A 21,579-nucleotide genomic window follows, 5' to 3' on the forward strand; every position below is an offset into this window, starting at 1 on the left:
TATTCCCATGCCTCACCTAGGTTTCATTGCTACATCTCTAATAGAGATGCCAGTGTTTGTGGATTGATCTTGACACAAGCAGCATTCTAGACAGAACAGGAAGAAACTAGATGGTGGTCTTCTGGGGGCAGTAGGGTCCTCCTTGCCTCCCTGAGCTAGTTCACAATCCTCATCTTGAGCATGGCGTTTATTGTTCAATTTCATTATCATGTCTTTGCCATTTCATCAAATTTAGACTTCTCTTTCCCAGTAACTGTCTTCCACCTCCCAGGGCATTTCTTGGGAAACCGTCTAAAATTGACAGGGACCTCTAAGCTTTTCTTCTAGGTTTTTCTCTGCACATCTGCACAGCTAAGAAGGCAAAGCAAGCACCTTGCTTTCTGGTTTCTTGGGATCAGCTTTAGCCATCCCTGCTGTCTTGTTCTGCAATCTGGGCAGGCCAAGTGTGACAGGGAGCTCAGTATTGCCATCTCCAGGAGAGGTGCTCCATGAGCCTCTCATAGGAGAACTTCCTAAGCAGAGAAAACATTCCAACCACAAAACATGTAGAGCTACCTCAGGGGGCTCCAGTGGGTCTTGGAAACAAAGTCCTTGAAAGGACACAGCCGAGTCCTGAGGACTGTACTCTCAGTCCATGCAGAATCCCCAGCCCCTAGAGGTCTCCAGTTTGGCCCCTGCATAACTTTTGCAGTGTTTTAGCCAGCACAGTCCTTTAAAAAACAACTTTGTAGTGTATCCTGGAGTCGCAATCATAGCCCCTTGTTTATGGGCTTGGCCAGATCAGATAAAATTTCATTCTCTGAATTGGTTCCTAATTTAATTACTCCCCTGATAAGCAACTGGCTTCCCATGGCTGCAGGGGGAAAGGAACTAGAAAGCTGCTGGCGCCACAAGTTGCAGTTCTTGCTTGGCAGCTGGTAGGGATGATCTGTTCTCCGGCGCTTGTCAGGTCAGAGAGGGTTGGAGTAATGGGCTGGGGCAGGCAGCCACCATCTGTCCACCCAACCCTGACCTGCTACCCCTGGCCAGTCAAGAAGGCATCCTGGGGTTTTACCTAGAGTTTACGGGAACATTCAGAGCAACGAAATCATGCCTCCAAACACCTAGATTCAATCTGGCTCTGTGTGTGGACTCTCTTAGCCTCAGTCTTCCCTTCTATGAAAGGGTTTGGAACTATGCTCACTGGAGACCTTCCCAGCTCTCAAACGCAAACTATTTAGTATTTCAGCCAAGTTCACAGCAAGGGGGGATAAAGACGTCATTTGAAAACCAAGACTTCTCTAGGGCCAGGGGAATGAAATAAACAAATAAATGAATCTTATTATTAGGAGACAGTAGAAACATTTCAAAAAATATAACCCTAAAAATAGGAACATATTCACATGGAAAAAAAATGTCCACAAATGCTGTTTACAACAGCATTTTTCATAAGAGCCAAAATGTGGAGACAACACAAATGTCTACTAGTGGAAAAACAGACAAATAAAACCGTGGTATGTCCATAACATAGAATATTATTTGGCCATAGAAAGGAATGGCATACACCTGCTGCAACATGGATAAACTGTGCTTACCTAGGCAAAGGGAAAGAAGTCAGTCACCAAAGACTACATTCTACATTATTCTGCTCATATGAATATCCGGAATCAAGGAATTAGGACTGACAGAGGTTAAAGTTAATTTGTAGTCACCTAGGGATGAGGACTGTGCCTGGAGGAATGGGGAGAGACAGAGGGGAGGGGCCAAAGGGTGCATGATTTCTTTTTGTTTGTTTGTTTGTTTGTTTTTCTCCGGTACCGGGAACCGAACTCACAACCTTGCGCTTGCCAGTCAGGCGCTTTTGCCACTGAGCTAAATCCCCAGCCCCTGCATGATTTCTTTTTGAGATGATGTAATGTTCTAAAGTTGGCTTTGGTGTAAAACAAATGTTGACCAGGTTGTGCAGAAAAGGGAACTCTTCTGCACTGTAGCAGGACTGTAAAGTAGTGCAACCACTATGAATCACTATGAAGATTCCTCAGAAAATTAAACATAGAGATTCCATTTGACCCAGCTATATCTCTTCTGGGTATCTTCCTGACAGAGTTAATGTCATTGTGTTACAGTGATATATTCATACCCATATTTATAGCAGCAGCACAACTCATAATAACTAAATCTTAGAAGTAGCCTATACGCCCATCAGCAGATGAATAGAAAAAAATGTAGGTTGGGGCTAGGGATTTAGCTCAGCGGCACAGCGCCTGCTTGGCAAGTGCAAGGTCGTGAGTTCGATTCCCGGTACTGGAAAAACAAAACAAAACAAAAAAAATGTAGGTATATATACACAATGAAGTATTACTAAGGAACAAAGAAGGATAATTTGAATCATTTGTAGGGAAACGGATGCACCTTGAGACTGTAATGCTGAATGAAACAAATCAGACACAGAAGGTTGAATATTGTATGGTTTCCCATATAAGAAACTCAAAGTATAAATAATTTAGGAGAAAAATAAGATTGTAGGAAACAGAGAGATAGACATTGTAGAAAAGAGAACTGGGGATAGGGGAGACAGGATAGAAGGGAAGGGAAAGGGAAGAAAAAGGATCAAGGAATGATACGTACATGTACCAACACCCCACGGCCAATATGTTTATTATGTATCATAAACACATACTGACAAAAAAAGATGAAAAATTGGCTGTGATGACATAATGTACATAACAGCGTATCTGTGACTATACCAAGGAATATTGAACTATATACTTTAAATAGGCAAATTGTACAGCATGGGAATTATATCTCACTGAAGCTGTTTTTTAAAAAGAATAGGTTTGAATGAGTTAAAAATATCTGTTGCACGATTTCAAAAATAAATTAGGTGAGTTCATATATAATATATTATAATATATATTTATATAAATTCCCCAATTCTGGCAGCATCTGAGCACTCTAAAGGTGATTTTCAGTGGTCAAGTCTTCCTCCTGTAGTCTAAAAAAAAACTGCTGACTCAAAAATAGGCAGGCTTGCATTTTTCTATTGATTTGTTTCGATTTTAACAGCTGAAAGCAAATTTATTTTCTACCACCCAAATGGCAACTGAAGGTTCCTGTGCTTTTTAATACAGCATTTTTATTCGGAGCCAAAAGTGTATGAGGAAAAGAATCCATGGGCTTTCAAATGCTGACCAGAGAGCAAATGAATTTTTTTTCTTTTTTTTTTGTTTCTTTCGGCCTGGAAGACAGTTTGCCGAGGAGAACATGTTTGCCAGTTCCCACTCTCCTTGGTACACCCTCCCCGTCTAATTTCTCACTGAAACTGCTATCAAGTGGGTATAAATAGCTTTGCAGAGTTAGGATGACACAAAATGTCAGGCTGGTATCATTCTCATTAATTGGCACGTCCTTTCATCCCCTCATTTACTCTCACTGATAACTTTCTTAGGCAAGTTCGGCAGGTCCTGAAAGCCGCTATTTCCTCTGACTTTCAATATAGTACACTTGGATCACTGTCCCAGTATGGCCTTCGATGGGGTCTTCCTGAAATATAATCTTTATCAAACACTGTGACAATAAGGAGGGTCACACCATCATGGATCAGGCTTAGGACAACCACAAGAAAGACAATAAGGTGTTTCCATAGTTCAACAACACCCAGAACATGCAAGATGATGGTCCTCGTTCTTAAGCTCCTATGATACATCTTTCAGGTGAGATTCAGTCAAAGGGCCAAATAGAAAGTTCCATGCTTGATGATGTATGGCACAGGAAGGGACTCAAACTCAGGGTCAGTCGTTCATCTCCCCTTGGACCACCTCCTCCTTCATTTCTTATTCTTTGTCGGGTTCAGCATGCCAGGTTCCCAGTGAAGGAGAGGCTCCCAAGTGGAACAATGCCAGACACTCCTATACCCAGGATTCCATGCCCTTGGCAAAATGGAAATGGGAAAGGAAAGCAGGAAGGATCCCTGCTCTCAAGGATCCTGGTCGAAAGCCAGCAGAGCTCAGTGGGATGGAGGAAGGGCTGTTTCTGCCCAAGGGAAGGAGCATGGGCTGGCTGGGAAGCAAAGACAACAGATGCCCTTGGTTTTAGGCTTGCAAGGAGCCAGAGCTACTGGCTGGAGCCAGGAGCCAAGGGCCCTAAGAGTCTAAGGGCCTTTCCGGCTCTCATCTCACGTGCGCTTCATCCTGCAATGAGAGGGAGGCTGCCAGCTGGAGGGCCAGCCTGGACTTGGGGCCTGGTTGGGGACCAGGCTGCTCCTACTTCCAGGAGACCAGCTAACCTCCACTTTCCCAGCCTTCTTTATTTGAACCTCCCAGCTAATGGGTTATTTTTGGTTTTTGGAGGAGGTGGGGGCATTGTTTGTTTGGTTGGTTGGTTGATTAGTTTTGAAATAGTCTTCCTATGTTGCCTAGGCTGACCTCAAACTCCTGGGTTCAAGAGATCCTCCAGCCTCAGCCTCCTCAGTAGCTAAGACTACAAACTGACACTGCCCTGTCCAGCTAGGCCAGAGAGTTAGAAGGAATTCCGGAAATGTCACCCAAATATGTCCCTTAGTGTGCTGATTCTTTTGAACTAAGGCCACATGGTGAAGAGGAGAGAAGTAAAGGCTTTCTTAGCTGCCTAGAGAAGACCCTCCAGCAGGAATTCAATACCACGAACCTCTTTGTGTGTTACTTTCTCATTGCTGAGACAAAATCCTCAACACCCAAAGTTAAAAGAGCAAAGGTTTATTTTGGCTGACATTATGTAGAGGTTTCAGTCAAAAGCTGGCTGGCCCCAAGCCAGGGTGGCATAGCAGAGGAGCGATGCAGAGAAGAAACAGTCCGTGGTATGGCAGGACATGTAGTAGGCAGCAAAACAGCTTAGTAGCAAAGCAGCAGCAACAAGCAACAACTACAGCAGCCCTCTTTCTGTCCCTTATATACCATCCAGCCCATCACCCTTAGTTGGGTAGCACTCACACCCGGGGCAGATCTTCCTATTATCTACTCCCAGAACTACGCCAAACCAATCAGTAGGCTAATTTGGCAATCATATACCCTTGATCCCAGCATCACACACTTAATCCCAGCCTCACACACTCTAGATCCAGCCACCACCAGGAAGCTCCACGTATGAGCACAAGAAGCTTTGGCGGGACATCCAGACACAAGCCATAGTACCCTCCCAGGCTCTCATCAGCCAGGTAAGATTAACACGGATCCAGGAGAGGCGCCTGGAGGACAATTAAAAAGTGAAGCTGCTCCCCAGGAATCCGACAGAAGAAGACATCCCACTCCTTCAACACTGAGTCGCACAGCAGAGAACATCCTGCTTCCTCCACCTTCATGCCCCGCACTCCACTCTTGCTCCCCTGTCCTCACCTGTGCAGAGTCTGCTCTAAGAAATTTTGATGGCCTGAGAGACTATCACAAAACAGTGGCTGTCTGGCTCTCCTATGACTTGCTGGCCATACCCAGAAGCCCCTAGCCCCTTCTCCTTTTCTGGCTCAGGGTGGCCTCCAGTCATCCCTACGCTTTCCCATGCTCCTGTTTTGCATGACTCCTGTATGTATAGAATCAAATATTGGTTTTCTCCTCATCTGTCCTTTGTTAATTTAATTTGTAACCGAGCCAGAGAAACTAAAAGGGCAGAGGGAAGTCACTGTTCACCTCGCCTCGGTTTGGGCTGCTCCACAGTCTCAGGAATAACCTTCCCCAGTATGGGGTAAAGAGCCCAGCCCAGCTCCACAACCGCCTTGCTGCTCACATGGAGAACACAGTGGGCCAGAGAAGCCAGCAGCACTGGACACATCTGGGGTTTTGTCATAACACAGCCAAAGAATGAAGCTGCCCCGCGGGAAGCTGACAGAGGAAGACATCATACAGAGGCCCTCCCAGTTCAACACTGGGTCTCATGGCAGTGAGAACATCCTGCTTCCTCCACCGGGCCACAGAAAGGGCGCTGACCCATTCTCTTCAGTGTCCTCCTAAAGCAACAGCAGCTCTAAAATCAAGACACAGAAGTCAACGAACAGAAGCCAAGCCCCCACCTGAATGTCCAGGATACAGGAAAGAAGAGACAGGCCAGAAGAGACAATCCCACGAGTTCAGGGCCCAGTCTGTGCCACAGTCCTGAAATTTAATAGACAAAGGAACTGAAAGAAGTGCACACTGAGCAACTCTGCCACCCAGCCCAGATTCCTCTCGGGCCACCCCACTTTCCAGAATCCTGGCGATCCCCTACCCACACAGAGCAAAGCGTTTTGCTGTGTGTACCTTTGGAGGTCTTTATATAAATAGGTTCACAGATCAGAAGAAAACAATCCTCCATAGACCCATAGTCTCATTTGGGGTTAGAAATTATGGCTGCTAAAAATACATGCCACAACATACTATATATTTTAATGCAAATATTTACATTCCAAACAAAGGATCCTGGAACATAAAGACAGGCTATTTATACCAGCTATAAGAAATGCTAACAGTCCCTGCCTTTCACCTGGGTTGATGGCTCTTGCTTAAGAAACATCAACCAGGACTCTCAAAGCGAGTGCACACACATACACACACAAAACTATGGTTGCTACTTTTTTTTAATAGCTCCCAAATCTGATGCCAGGAAGACCAAGGTCATTACAATAGGCTCTGGACTCCTTGGAGTTTAGTGGCAAGCACTAACTCTCCTGTACCATACAACCAAGTCCAGGATTTCTTTCTTCCGAGTGAATACTACAGCATCTCCAGAAGAAAGCAGTCCTTGAAAGCATCATTCTTAATCAGTGCGTGAATTCAACAAATGGCAGTCACTCACAATTAGGAGTGTCTAGCTTCGTGAAAATATAACAAGCCTGGCACACCCTCTCACCACAAAGGGCCCCACCAGGCCAGGTGAGCAGACCAATCCCAGAAAACTGGAACATGGTACCACATGAGACAGGTTCCGAGTTAAGAACTAGAGCACAGAGCAATTGCAGAAGTCAGAAGAAGAAGGTTATACTTGGGCAGTGTTGGGGAGGGACGTGCGGGAGACAACAGCATGACTAGCAAAGGTTTCCTGAAAGCAGCGACACTGAGAGGGAAAGGACAGGGCTGTAACAACACAATGAAGGACCAGGACAGGCAGATTCAGGAACTGCCATTCTCCAAGGGGCAGGGAAGCAGAAAACAGCCAAGCCCAGGCCCAGCTAGTCAGGGAAATTATTTCAAAGACAACCTCTAGCAGATGCACACCAAATTGGAGGACAAAGGAAGATGAGACAGAAAAGATTCCCAGGCTGACAATCAGCCACTACCTGTGCTCCAAGTGAGTTGTTAGAATGCAGCCTTGGGGTCCACAAATAATTGTTATCTCCATTTGGCTAATCACTCCCCATCTGCCCAGAAGGGAGAAAGGGACACGTTTCTTGAATTTAAAGCCAGTTGATTTCCTATAGCAGATGACACCAGAGTTGACACACTACACACGCACTGGCCGTCCCTACCTATTGTATACCTGATAGATGTCATTTCTCAACCCTCACCATGTGCCAGGCACCGGGCTTAGCACTCTATTGTTTCCTGCCCAATGGAAGCAGCGCCACATGTGAACACTCCAGGAGTCTACACTGTCCAAAGAGTGTGGAAAGAGGAATTGGACCTGCACAGCCCAGTCAGACCTGGCCCAATAATGAGCAGTTATTTCCAGTAGAGAAAGGAGGCTGCCAGAGAGAGGACACCGACCAGTTCCCAGCTCTGCACATGACAGGGTGGGTGAGCCTGCCGCACCCTCTAACATCAGTTTCAGTCAGGAGCAAAGGTGACATAGGATCTCTGCCTATCTTTTCATTTATCTCTCCAAAGGTTCAGAACTCAATGAAAATAGTGGCTGGATTTGGGGCACTTTCCTAAAGCCTAACTTGTACTTTCTAATACTCCAGTGATCCAACAAGGTAGAGATGATTAACTTCATTTCATAGAGGAGAAAACAGACACAAGAATAAAGCACTTGCCAAGGTCATGGAACAAAGAAAGCACAGTAGGGACTTGAGCCTGAATCGGTGTGGAGCCCAGCCTCGTTCCTGACCTACGCAGCTCCTCCAAGCACCCACAGAATCCAACATCTGTCTGTGGCCCCAATCATTTGCTGACCAGACGTGTAAAATGCTGGCTGCTCCAACTTCCATAAGTGACAGAGAGCTCACAGTCACTATGGAAGAGCACACAAGCTGCCATGTCTCTTCAACAGTGCTGAGATTAATAGTGCATCTTGCATTTCCTCCAGCCTCGCAGAGGCAGAGATGCAGGTTTTGACCTCAAGGCAAAGATGTCATGGGCTCAGTTCCATGGGCCAGCTACCTCTATGGACATAGAAAAGCAGGACAGAACTCCATCCCATCTTCCTTCTCAGCAGCCATATCACTATCTTTTTGACCACAGGGAACAAAATAGCCCAGCAGGCACATGTTTCATTTCAAGATAAAATGTTAAACCATCAAATCCCACCATACTGTAAGAAAAACATAATTATACCTAGGCTGTATCTAATTATTCACCCATGTTGGGGTATTTTCCAGGCACCAGGGTGACTAGCCTGCCTATTTTAATATTTTCACCACAAACAATTTGGGAAAGTGTCCAAGTTTCCATTATAATGACACCCTCTGCTTTTGAGGATTTATCAACCTCAATTTCTTCAGAAACCTGAAAGGCCTGGACCAAGATGAATCCTAGAAATCTAAAATATGTGTCATCAGCCAAGAAGCTCTCCACACCCCGACTCAGGATCCTTTTAAGCTTAGACGCAGGCTCATGATGTGACATTCAAAGTTGAGCTGCACCAGCACTTTTCCTCCTAGAGCTGCCTGGTCTCCTCTCTGCTTAATCGCATCAAGTACCAGCACAACCAAACGGATCCACAGTCTGCCCACAAAATCAGAGGAAGGCACTCAGAGGGCAGCTGCCCACCCAGTTCCTTCCTTGCACAGAGAAGGAAACAGAGCCCAGAGAAGAAGCCACCAGCCTTGGGAAATGGAATCCAAGGTGACCAAGAGGGTCTTGGCCTTATGATTTTTCAGGTAGAATATGCTAAAGGTCTTGTCCCCTGCCAAAACATATACACATACACATAAAAAATTAGACCTGCAATTTTAGGAAATTCAGAGACATCCCTCCATTCCTGGATTTGCGCTCCAGAGCTAAAGAATACCAAAAGAGCGGCTTACGGTGCACCAGGCACTGTCCAAACACAGGGTTTAACTCTTGTATAACACACTGACATGGGAGGACGAGGTGAGGCAGTCCCAGAGTACTCTAACCTCCAGGTTGCTAATCAGGCCCCCACTGCAGTTTCCCGAGGCCCCTGAAAGCCTCCTGTCAATAGCATTATGTAACTGTGACTTGCACAAGTTCTGCCTCACCCACTAATCTGAGCGCTATGCCACCGTGTGCTGAGTGCTGACTCTCTGCCCCCATGCACCTGGCTGAGGTTAAACCTAGCGAAATACAGAAATGCTGCAGAGAGCTGCTGCAGATGACAGTGATACTTCTCCCCTTTCTTCCACATCCTTTCAAACTCTGCAAAGATGAGAAACCGCTTCCCACTTGCCACCTACTCCAATTTAACCACTTGCTGATTCACGCCTGCTTTCTCCTTCTGGAGCTCTGATTGTTATTCTCTTCCCATCCCACCCCACCTCTATCCTCTCCTTCCTCCACTGTCAGTTCTTGCTCCTTCCTCTGCACATCTGGATGGCCAAAACCTCAGGGTGTGTGATCTCCAGCAGCCTCCCAAACCTCTGAAGGAGGCAAAGAAACACACCTGTGGGTCCTGCCTAACACAGGGCCACCTGTGATGCTTTAAGCACAGCTATAATGATAACTGCCTTCCTCAACTTTCATATTTTAAAAAGTCTGTATTGGCCAAATTAGCACAAAAACTTTCTGTTTCTCTCTCTGGATATTTTATCTCAGTATACTAAGTAGTAAATGACATCTCATGCTGTGGAGACACAGGTCTACACATACATCATTTGGTTCTGGTGCTTTATTTTAAAGGCAAACCTGTCTCAGTAAAGAAATCAGATCCTAATACTTGGGGGCAATAAAGAAATACATTGTGCAAGTAAGAACAGTCAGTCCTCCAATGCTTAGCCAGCAAAGTGCAAATAAGATCTTTTTATTCACAGCCCAGGAATAAAGTTACCCTTTGAAGTAACTTAATATCATACCTGAGCTTACCAATTTATAGGCCAAAGGGGGAGGTAGGCTGCATTATTCTCACCAGTGACTGAGTCACTTCTAAATCACACGCTGTTAAAGACACGTCCTCTGATTGCCGGACTGAATGACACTCCCAAGCTAGCTACAATTTTTAGAAATAGTTCCTGCTTTTAGAATTGATGCCAACTCCCCTCTCATACAAATGAATTTCAAATGGCATCTCTGAAATCCTGGGTCTGCTGAAGCCACAGGGAGGGACACAGGACCAGGATTTGTAGACAGGAAACACGTGGGCCCCCAACTGCAGAGAGTGTCCAGTCACCTAGAAGTTTGTAAGAGATTCCAGCCCAGCACAGTGGTGATGAAGGAGCCAGCCTATGAGCTGGGTTAACTTTCCGCTTAATAGCTGTGTGACTTTCAGCAAATCACTCCACTGCTCAGAGCCTCAATGTACACATCTGGAAAGGGAGGCTCGTCAATCAACGCCTCTCCTGCACCTTCCCTCCTCCCTAGGTCTAACCATATCTTAGAGATCGTGTGTCTGTCCAACACCTGCATTTTTGCCTGCTGAAGGCTGAGACTCTGTATAATCTTATCTCCCCTGAAGCTCAGTTGTGGGACCTATTTGGCAAATAAAACTGTATGAGAAATTTTATGTCAAGTATCACTGTGCACACACTGGGGTTCACTGATTACGGAATGCATGACACACAGGCATCTGAAGGCGCCTCAACAGGCCTCATTTCCAGCTCCACTCGGCTATAGGCCTGCTATGCAGCCACCAAGTCTCGGCCCACAGAGCAAGTGATCCTGAGCGTATCACACCTGCCTGCCTATGTGACATCCCTTCACTATATAGGTACAGGGCCAGATAGCATGCTTCTGACTCTGGAAGGACACGCACATCCACTCCTCCACCCTATTTCTCCAATTTGGGCCAGACTTCAATACCCAGGCTTGAGAACTATTTTGAAAATTAACCAGACCAGTCAACTTTGTTTATCCCCAACTGGCTAAAGCTGAGAGGAGGCTGCTCCCTGTTCCAGATAGCCCCCTATCCTCCTCCTCTCCCCAGCTTCCTGGGCTAGCAGGGCACTTCCCCGCCCAGCACTAGTCTACAGCTTCCGGTCCTGCAGATTCAAACTTCCCAGCCTCCTCTAGCTAACTTGGAGTTATTTATCTGCTCCTTCCAGCATGGGGAAAAGCAAGTGTCTTTTCTGACACCTCACCTTTGCTGGCCGGGGGAAGCGGGGACAGGAGGAGAGGAAGGTGTGGAAGGAAGCCACAGCCCTCATAGGAGCCACAGTGACGATGCTAAGTCCTTAGTCAGAACAGAGGTCCAGGTATCTTATGCTGTAGTCACCAATGAAAGGCAAAGCAGATCAGCCTTTCCAGACCTACACAGTATCCTAGACGACCTAATGCCACATACTTCCCACACGAGTCCCCTTTCTGCTGTCATGCATGTTCACAGGGACAAAGACACAAGACACTGTAGGAGTCCCATCATTTTCATCAGCCCTTGAGGGGGTTTCTAGGGAGCTAGGCTGGAAGAGAAAGCTGGCCTTGAAGCTCCATTTCCTGCTCACCTACGCCCTAGTAAGGAGACCATAGAAAGCTACCTCACCTCCTAGCTCAGTTTCCCCATCTAGGAAGTTGGGAAAAAAAGTCGTCTTCCTCCCAGTCCTTCATCAGCTTTGGTGGTGAAAAATTCATTTGGCATAAACTAACTAAAAGATAATTTTATTCCCAGGCTATTTGAACAAAATTATGTATAACTGTGTACCTTTACATGTCAATCTAGAGATTCTGATTCAACGCACAGTTTGTAAAATCAATAAATGTCATATTCTAGAAGGCAGGGATTCTGATTTTGCAACGTTCCAGGTGGGGGTGGTAGAAAAGCTCTGGAGGAAAGGACGGTGCAGGAGCACCCAAGAGAAACTTTGGGCAAATATCTAGGCTGGGTTTCATCCTGGGAAACCTCTGGGAATGCAGATCCCCTCCCAACGCCTTTTTGGATAACTACCCCAATCCAGAAAGGCATTCCACACTTTTAAGGAATCGCAGTTGATATAAGAAAGGCCCGGGCACCGCGAGCTGTTCCAGCCCCCAGCCTCGAAGCCTCCTTCGTGAACCTTTCTCCAGCCACGGCCAGCAGCCGGCAAGCAAGCCTCAGCCTTCAGTGGCGTCTGCAGCCGCAGCTCCAGCCTCGCCGAATGTCAAGAGCCAGAAGACCTGAGGGCAACGTGGGCACTCGGGACACCAACAATCAGCGGTGCCCAGGACCCCGGAGGCTCGGAATCCTAAATACGCACACACGTGCGCAAGGCGTCCAGTCCTTTAGCCAGAGTCGGAAGGCGCTTCCACAGCTCATTCATTTCCCCCAAAGGTTCCCTTCGCCCCTGCGCCTCCATGCGAGATCCCAGAGGGCTCCACTGGGCTAATCGTGCCACGACCCGCCGCTAGCCTCCCCTAGCCTCCCCGTAATCTCCACCAGCACATAGCACAGCAGATCGCATTCCACCACGGTCAACTGTGCCCCCCCGCCCAACCTCCGCGCCAGAGCCTGGCGGCCAGTAGCCCGGGCTCCCCGCTGCCGCCCCACCGCGCGGTTCAGACCTGCCTCGCTTGGCTCGCCGCGCCCAGACTGGCCCGGGGACGCTTCGGAGAAGCGCCGGCAACTCCCGAGTCACGCCGCCTCCCCGGGTTCGGCGGGCGCGGGGAGGGGCCGAGGGCGGGGAGAAAAAGGCCGGGAGCAAAAGTTCTGGCCGCTGGGGGCTCAGAGGCGCCCTCCTCTCCTAGGCCAGGCCTCACTGTCCCGGTAAACGGGTCACCCGGGCATCAGGGCCTGAGACCCATCCACCCCCCCAGCTTTGCCGCGTGGAACGGCCACAGGGCTAGAGCTGAGGTTCTGGAGGCAGGTCGGAGCCGGAGCCCTGAGAAAGAGAGAGGCAAATGCCTACCTGCCTGCCCCGTCCGCTCCTGGAAACTTCCCCGAAGTGTGCCGGGGGTAAGGTGCGCAGCGCGCTGCCGGGGGAATCTCTGTCCCCCACTCTAGCCCTGTGCTGTCTGTCCGTCGGTCCTCTGTCTGCAGTTCCCGGGGCTGCGCGGCACAGGGGCACTCTGATTCCTACTCCTGGGGAGGTTCTGCGGGACCGCGGGCTGGTGCGCGCCCCGCGGCGTGCATCCTCCGCCGGCCTCCAGCTGTCGACAGCGCCACCACCGCGCCGCCCGTTGCCCAGTCCTCGAGCTCCTGCCACATTCTCTCAGGCTAGCGAGGGGGCGTGAGAGCCCCAACGTCGTCGCCGGGAAGCCCTTGCTGCAGGGTCCCCCAAAGCAGTGGGTGCCTGGAGAGCGTCCAGGACAAGCCAGTCGGAATGGGGCGCCTCCCGATTGGGGGTCCTGGAAGCCTTGGGGAGGCCGGACCCAGGGGCACGGGGCTCAAACCTGCCTGGGCTCGGCGTGCTCGTAAGTTCATTGTCTGCCTGGGCCGCCGCCGCCTCCGCGCCGGGAGCGCCGCTGGGAGTGAGGCTGCGCGCAGCCTCCGCCGCCCGGACTCCTACAGCCCAACCCAGGCCGCCGCCGGAGCTGCCCGACCGAAACCCGCAGAGGGGCACTGGAGCCGGGAGGCAGACCTCCACCGGCCGCTCCTCGCCGCCCTCATCCCAGCACCTGGCACCCAACTTGTACCTGAAAAGCCCGAACCCAGCCCGGAAGCCTCCGCAGCTCGGGCTCCGCGGGAGCGCGCCCAGCTCCGCGCCTCGAGCCCCGCATCCAGGGCGCATCAACCTGACTCTCCAAGCGCAGGGAGGAAAAGTTTGGGAGTGACGTGCAGATGGCGAATGAAACATCCAAACAGAACCCTCCCCCCGCCCCATGTCGCGCTGACACACATCAGCTCTAGTCTGGAATGTGAGATCAAGGCGTGTGCGCCAAGCGGTGGGTTTGGCCTCCGCCCCCTCCCCTTCTAAGTAAACAGGGTTTGTGTGATGCGCTGATTCCAAAGGAGCAAATCGAAACCCCGAAAGTCTGGCAGTGACCCCCCCCCCTGCCAAGGACATTTTTGAAGGAACTTGGCGGTCTGGAGCCAGCCCATACATTGATATTCTAGGCCATGGTGCTGGTGGGTTCGGCGCCCTCTGTTGTATTTTTGCATCCTGCGAAGGTTGGCCTGGTTCCTCTGCCCAGGGTGTTTGCTTCTTCAGGGAGGTAAGGTTCTGCGGGACTCCGAGCAAGCAAGCAAGCGACACTGCCTGCCAACCAAGCGACACTGCTTGCCGCAGTGGCCCGAAGGCAGCTGCTCCACGGAACCCCCTGAGCAGCCCCAGGACAAAGAGGCAGCTCCCCATCCACCCCCACCTCACCCCGTATCAGTGAATGAAAAGACACCTGAAACTCTGGGAGACTCTCAGAAGGGCAATTGGAACACCTAATCCAGCCTCTCAGGAAATGAGGTCCAAGGGACAAAAAAGAATCTGCAGTCTTTGACCTGCCTGCGTTCCTGTGGCCAGCATCCAGGTCTCTGTTTGTCAGAGCAACCAGAAAAGTGGTTCCTAAACTGTAGAGTGCCAGCACATGGGTAAAGGATGAGTCCTAGGAGTGCCTCCCCCCGCCTTTTTTTTCTTTATTGCTTAGGGCTTCATCTCACCCCCAGAAGCTATTACCACCCCGAGGTCATAAACTTCTGCTCAGCATCCATGGCAACTGATTCAGAGGTCACAATCAGAGGATTATAACTGCAGATGGGAACCCGGGATGAGAGAGGAGTTCTTTAAAACCCTGTCTTGTTTTCCTGCAAATAATGCCTCTTACATAAAATCTGCAAGGAAAGATTAATGCAGCAGCGAGACCAGCCCTAGCATCTCAGACTAGGTTGCTTTTTCCATATAGACTCCGCTTGGTGATTTTTGTTCTTTATTATATTTTTAAACAAAAATCTTTTTTTCTGAAAATACAATGAGCTGCTTTCTGCAGGGTTCACAATTCCCAATAGATCATGATGCCATTTTTCAAGGTCTTACACACTTTGTGGCTTTGGGGCTTATTTATTAGCTCCCAAGAAAAGCCAGCCTTTCAGTGAGGTTTATATACCCGAGTAATTGCATCAGAGGACACAGTGCAGGTTGCTGTTAAAGAGGGTGAGTTGTGCAGGCGTCTGCAAGGAAGGCCGTGGGCCAGGCAGCTGTCAGACCAGAGTGTACAATGAGTTTAAGCAAACACAGGGAAGGTTCTATGGAAACAGCAAGGAGGAAATCCCCTCCTGTAAGAGTGTGTGGAACATTATTCCCTGGCCACACTTACAGACGTCTTTCCTCTCTTCCCTCCAAGTAACACATGCCTTATTATGGAGATGGCGCTGGGCCCACCTAGATGACTTTCACATTCAAGTGTCAGAAATCACCGCTGACACGGAGCAAATTGTTTTTAAGTAAAATCACGGTGCCGCTTTGATATGAATGCCACCGGAGGCTTTCCAAAGGTATTTATACATGTGCCTAAGGTTAACTGGAGGGTGTTCATTCCCTTCAACACTGATGTCAAAAATTATCCAAGAGTTGTGCTTAGGCCTGTTATTCTGAAGAGTTGGAAGAACACGCAAATATTGCGCACATATAAATGAGCTGATAGAGGTGTAACCATGAGAGACTGATACTGGTAGGGCATTGCTACCTCATGGGTGAAAAAAACATGCAGATAGTTTAAAAGAACAAACATCTCCTCCCCCAGATGTGCATACTTAGGAACTTAGGCCTCAGTTACCATGAAGTTATGCTGCCTGGGTTCAAACCCTACTTCTGTCACCTACTAGCTGAACAACCTTAGGTAAGTCATTTCTTTCTTTGCCCCAGTTTGAGACTTACAGCAGCACCTGCTGGTGGTAGATTGAATTATTGATCTCAGCTCTTCATTCTCACTTGGTAGTTCTATTTGTGTGTTTTGCACTAACTATAACAAAATACCTGATGCTGGCTAACTTTTTAAAGAAAAGAGTTTTATGGAGCTAAACAGTCCTAAAGGCTCAATTACCCATGTCTGGTGAAGGGCCTTCTTGCTGGCAGAGTTACAGGGTGGCAGCACATGGCAAGAGGCCAAGAGGATATATATGTATCTTCTGTTCTTCCTTTCTCTTCTTATGAAGCCATAATTATTCAACCATGGGGCCTCTAATTCTAATCACTTCCCAAGGGCTCCGCCTCCATACATCATAGTTGACTTAAATTTTAACCCTTTTCATACCTCACAATGGAGATTATATTTTGACACATGAACCCTTGGGGGTCACACTCAACCATAGCAATGATATTACACATGTGTGTCCTTGTCACAGCCTCATAGTGTGCAAATTGTACTTCATTCCTTGCCTTTGGACTTACTTTTAGACAATGAGACATCAGGGAATGTAACCAGATCAGAGGCTTAAAATGTGCTTGCAAGAGCTTGCTCTCTTGTAATTGGGTGGCCCATTAAGAGAAAAATATATCCTGAGTAGCAGCTGCCCCTTCCAACAAAGTTCCTGAATGAACACCCACAGAGCCAAGTTACCCCACTTATAGCTGGACACAGAGCCACCTCAGTTCACCTATATACACATAAACAAGGGTGGAAAAAGGCTTATTATTATGGGCCACTCAGTGTCAAGATTTTGTTACACAGGATTATTATGGCAGTAGCTGACTGACACATTACCTCTGTGGAGTGATGTGGGAATGAATCATTAATATTTGAAAAATACTAAGCACGATTTTGAGGCCAAAATAAGAGCTCAAAATATTATTATTAGGAATCATCATTACTGAAAGTAGTTTTGCACATGATAGTCACATAATAAATGTTTGTTCATCAATTAAATGAATCAGTGAACAAAGAATAGCTTGAATAAAGATTTTATAAGAAGTGCAAGAACATTGGGTAAGTGGAAGACTGGGGTATCACCATGATCCTTAAAGTCACATTCACTCATTCATTTAGCAGACATTCTCTGAACATTATGTGTCACATGCTGGACTGAATTTGGAGCCATGAAGAAGACTAACACCCAGTCCCCTCCCAAGGAAAGGGACCAACAAAGCCTCACTTTGACAGGCCCTCCGTGAAACACTTTCCCATGTTCCAACATTAGACCTTCACAACAGCTTTCTCAGGTCATTTCTCAGGCCAGAAGACTGAGGCTCAGGAACATTCCACAAGAAACTGAAGGCCACTCCTTGTACCATCAGTGTTTGCAGTACTAGCAAAGTCAAGTTAATGGTGGGTAATGTGCAATGGAGCAGAAGAGAAGATGGACTCAACTCGTATTGCTCTGTGTCTCACATGTGCTGGAGCTCAGTAAACAGTAAGGCTCACAAGGCCCGGTTCTTCTCTGCCATTGGAAAAGGTTACACCTGGGAAGAAAGGTTTCCTGGGGGGTCATTGTGTAGGCTCTCAAATTCATTTTGGCAGCCCTGGCTTCAGATTTCTGCCACTTCTACCACTGGCAAAGACCTGCCTCCCACTCTGTGACTTTGACAAATTTAGACTACTCAGTAACCTGAAGTGCATTTCAATTTCATAAATTTAGAAATACTCTGGTTAGGCGGATCCCTCCTGCAGTAATGCATCCATTAAGTGCACTTTAAGCCAATTTCAGTATGCTAATCCATCACAAATCGACGTGAAATTTGGGTTCTTGTGAAAATTTCCTATACCTGATCCAAAACCTCTACAGGATTTAGAATAATAAGCAATGATTCCTTAAAGTGACAGACTTGACTTGTCATCAAATCTTCAGGGAGAAAAGGATGGGAGTAATTTTAAACAAATGTCCACGACGGTGAATTGTGAGTGCTGTCTGTTCTAACTGGGTGCCTTGGGGAGGCAGTTTGCTTGTTCCAAAAATGCTGCTGCAGCTTTAAGATGTCAGCACTCATTCAGAGGAATGAGATCGTGTATGCCTCTGCATTCTCAGTCCCTTACACAGAGCCCGGGCTAGCAGACACGCCACGTAGATGTTTGATGAATGATCCAGTTGGAATCAGCTTGCTTGATCAGCAACTTGTCTGTCAGACTTAGCTTTCTATGATTTTGCCTATTTCCCCAAACCAAATGCACTCCTTACCAATGAAGATTGGGGATCCTAAAATACAGGAAGAATCCTCTGAAGAAAAATCAGAGGCAGACCCCCAGTGATTTCAGTGATGGCATACTGTCAGAATGGTGAACCTCTCCAGCTTAGGCTTTTGGGAGTCAGGAGAGAAGAAACAGCCTACAGTTGGTGATACAAAGAACCCATGGGTGATGGAAAATATGTAATGTCGTTATTATCACCACCCAGGATTGTGTTGTTACCAGTTGTTGAAGGGGAGTGCCTATTAACTAGATGTTTTTAGCTGAATAATAGACATTTTGCCAATAAGATAAAGTTTACAGCCTGGAGCGTTTCACTTCCTTGAGTCTGTCAAAGATTTACAAGCCAACGAACAATAAAAATGAGCTGTTGGTAAATTAAGAGCAACATCGGCTAACCTAGGTGCAAAATACCTATGCCTTCTAAATAAACTTCATTTTCCTGGTTGTGAATTTTATGCAGTCAAATGTTACAAAGTGTTGCTTAGGAAGATAATAGGAATGAACACCCACAGGAAGATGCCCTGGAGTGCCCGACAATGATACATACTCCTCCCCTGTCCAGCTTTGCTGCTGACCCATCCATACCTGCTTCACCCTCAACTCTGTGATACCCCCATATGTACCTGCCCAGGTACCTGCAGGAGTGTCATCCTTAGCTGTTGGCACTGCTTTATCCCAGTCCCAGTTGCTCACCATCCTCTTCTGAGGCATGGCTCATCTTAGAAGGACCTGCTGTCTTTTAACATGCAGATTCTTAGGCCCAGCCCTAGAGATTCTAGTTTAGTCTGTACAGGTTAAGGCCTGGAATCTGCATCATTCACAATCTCCCCAGTACCCACTGATGTTTGAGAACTGCTGCTTTGGACTCACGTCCTGTCTTCCTTGGGTCTGTTACAGTAGTCTCCTCCTGTCATTCCCCTCCCTCCTTTCCTTAACCTCCACCAACAAGTTCTTTCTGCAACACAGCCAGGGTTTTCCCAAAGTACAAATATGGGTCTGTCCACCCTCTGGTTAATCACCTTTGACAGCCATGTCCAGCCACTGCAGCAACAGAGTGAGTTGCTTCCACATAACCAGGCCAGGGCCAAGGCCTGGCCTCTTCTCTGGGCCCATCTGCCTCTGGATTTCACACTCCCTTGGACGCCATGGACACTGCTTTCTGAGGGCCCTCAGGGACAGCAGACAGTGGTTCTAAAAGGACTCATGGCGTTGACATCATGAAACACTAGGTGTCCATTTCCAGGGATCATCTGCTCTGAGATGGAGGATAAGGTAAGAAAAGCTGGCTCCCTAGAAGTTGCTTTAATGGAAGTGTGGGTGTGTCTGTGGGTATGAGTAGGGTACTTCCCTCCCCCAGTCCACCACAACCTTGCTAGGTATACATAGGGTCTTAGAAATGGCTGCAAGGCCCCAGACTCTGATTCTAACCTCAGCTCCACTCCTCATTAGCTTAACCTCTCATTGGGTCTCACATCCCTCCTTGTGCCATAAAAAGTGGGACTGGATAATCTGGGACCAGCCTTCGTCCAGTGTATCACCAGGATCTTTGTTATCCATCGTGCAAAATGGTCAGAAAGGGGTTGCTCACCATCTGTATCAGTCTCCTGTTGCTAACTGACAAATAACTTCAAACTTAATGACATCAGATGACTCCCCTTTATTAGCTCACAGCCTGTAAGTCAAAAGTCTGGTGGGTTCTCTGATACGGGTCTCACAAAAATAAAGTCAAGGTTTGAACCAGGCTAAGCTATAGTCCACAGGTCCTGTGGAAGAATCCAGGTTCAAGTTGTTGGCTCAGTTAATTACAGTTACTGAGGCCCTCTTTCTTGGCTGGGTGCCAGCTGAGGTTCGCTGTGGCTACCCCATTTCTTCTCACGTGGCCACTTGTTCTTCAAAGCAGTCGCAACATTTCAAGTCCTTGCTCTTCAAACCTTTCTGCCTTCCTTTACTGCCTGCTGGGCGGGCTCAAATGGTTACATTAGCCCACTGAGCATAATCCAGGCAGGGTCATCTCTCTCTTTCTATTCATCAGTAATTTCAGTGACATTTGCAGGTCTCTTCCATGTAATCTTATGTATTCACAGGGGTGACACTGGGGACAAGGTGATGCATATGATAGGGGCAAAGCTCAGAATCCTCCAGAGAAACAGACCTAATAGGATCACATAGATATGCATGTACGTGTGTGTGTGTCCATGTGTGTGTATGTCTTATAAGGAGCTGGCTCATATGATATGGACACTCAAAAGTCCAGACCCAGGAAAGTTGATGGTGTAAATATCAGTGAAAGTCCAGCTCAGAAGACAGAAAAACTGACGTCCCAGGTTAAAGATAGTCAAGCAGAGAAAGAGAGAAAGTCTTCTTTCTTCTTTACTAAGTCTTTTATCCAAGTGGATTAGATAAGGCCAATCACACAGTGGAGGGCAGTCTGCTCTGTGCATTCTCTTAATTCAAATGTTTATCTCTTCCAGAAACACCTCACAGACCAACCCAGAATTATCTTTGACCAAACCAAGTATCTACAACATCTCCTGGCCCAGCTATGTCGACATATCATAGACATCTTTGAAAACTCGGCCTGTTTCCCCCATCTTCACTAGAAAGGCAACCAGCTAGCTCACCCCACTTCTTCAGCAAATATTTTCCAAGCAGGCTCCAGGGATACCACAAGGGAGCACTTGAGACTTCCACTGAGGCCCTTGGGAGGCCCCTAACCTAGAAGGGTACAGATGTGGGTCTATACATGATGTCGATGCTGATACTGGTGCCAGGGATGGGGCAGGTGACTTTCAGGAGTTGCTTTATCCAGGACCTCCCTGCACCATGATCTACCCCTCATGTTTTTCCTGTACCATCACAGAGAAGTGCTTGGCATCCAGAAATATAGTCTATGAAGCTGTATGACAGCTGGAAGTGGCTTCAGTATTGGGATGCAGAGAGAGTGGGATGTAGAGAAACAAGGTTGGCCATGTACCAAAGCTGAGTGAAGCTAGAGAGCAAGGTTTTTCACACTCACCTGCTTTTCATGCATGTTTGGAACTATCCATTAAAAATGCCCCAAAAATGGGCTGGGGATGTGGCTTAATGGTAGACAGAGGTCTTGCCTTGTATGCATAAAGGTCCTGGGTTCGGTCCCTAGCACCACACACACACACACACACACAATGCCTGAAAATTATTTAAAAGATCTTGTATGTTTCCATCACAAATATAAAAACCACTATCACTTACTAGTTAAAAATTTTAAAAAATCACAAGGTAAGTAGAATTAAAAGAAAAGGTGATTAAATTCTAACCAGGTACCAAT

At 47.6% G+C, this 21,579-nt stretch overlaps 1 protein-coding gene across 5 annotated transcripts in view; it reads right to left on the reverse strand.

Annotated features, from left to right (window-relative positions):
• Nucleotides 1-15,012, reverse strand: part of Chst15 (carbohydrate (N-acetylgalactosamine 4-sulfate 6-O) sulfotransferase 15) — an 82,315-nt gene extending 67,303 nt beyond the window's left edge. For 2 of the 5 annotated variants that reach the window (XM_005401967.2, XM_013503073.1), the window contains exon 1: nucleotides 13,857-15,011. The gene's annotated coding sequence lies outside the window, so the exon portion shown is untranslated. Of the gene's footprint in view, nucleotides 1-12,785; nucleotides 12,883-13,129; nucleotides 13,826-13,856 lie in introns of those variants that run through there. The other 3 variants (XM_013503072.1, XM_013503074.1, XM_013503071.1) reach the window with 3 other exon arrangements.
• Nucleotides 15,013-21,579: the final 6,567 nt, after the last annotated feature.

This window comes from Chinchilla lanigera, unplaced genomic scaffold (genome assembly GCF_000276665.1).
Source record: "Chinchilla lanigera isolate Chin_1 unplaced genomic scaffold, ChiLan1.0 scaffold00076, whole genome shotgun sequence".
NCBI lineage: Eukaryota > Metazoa > Chordata > Mammalia > Rodentia > Chinchillidae > Chinchilla > Chinchilla lanigera.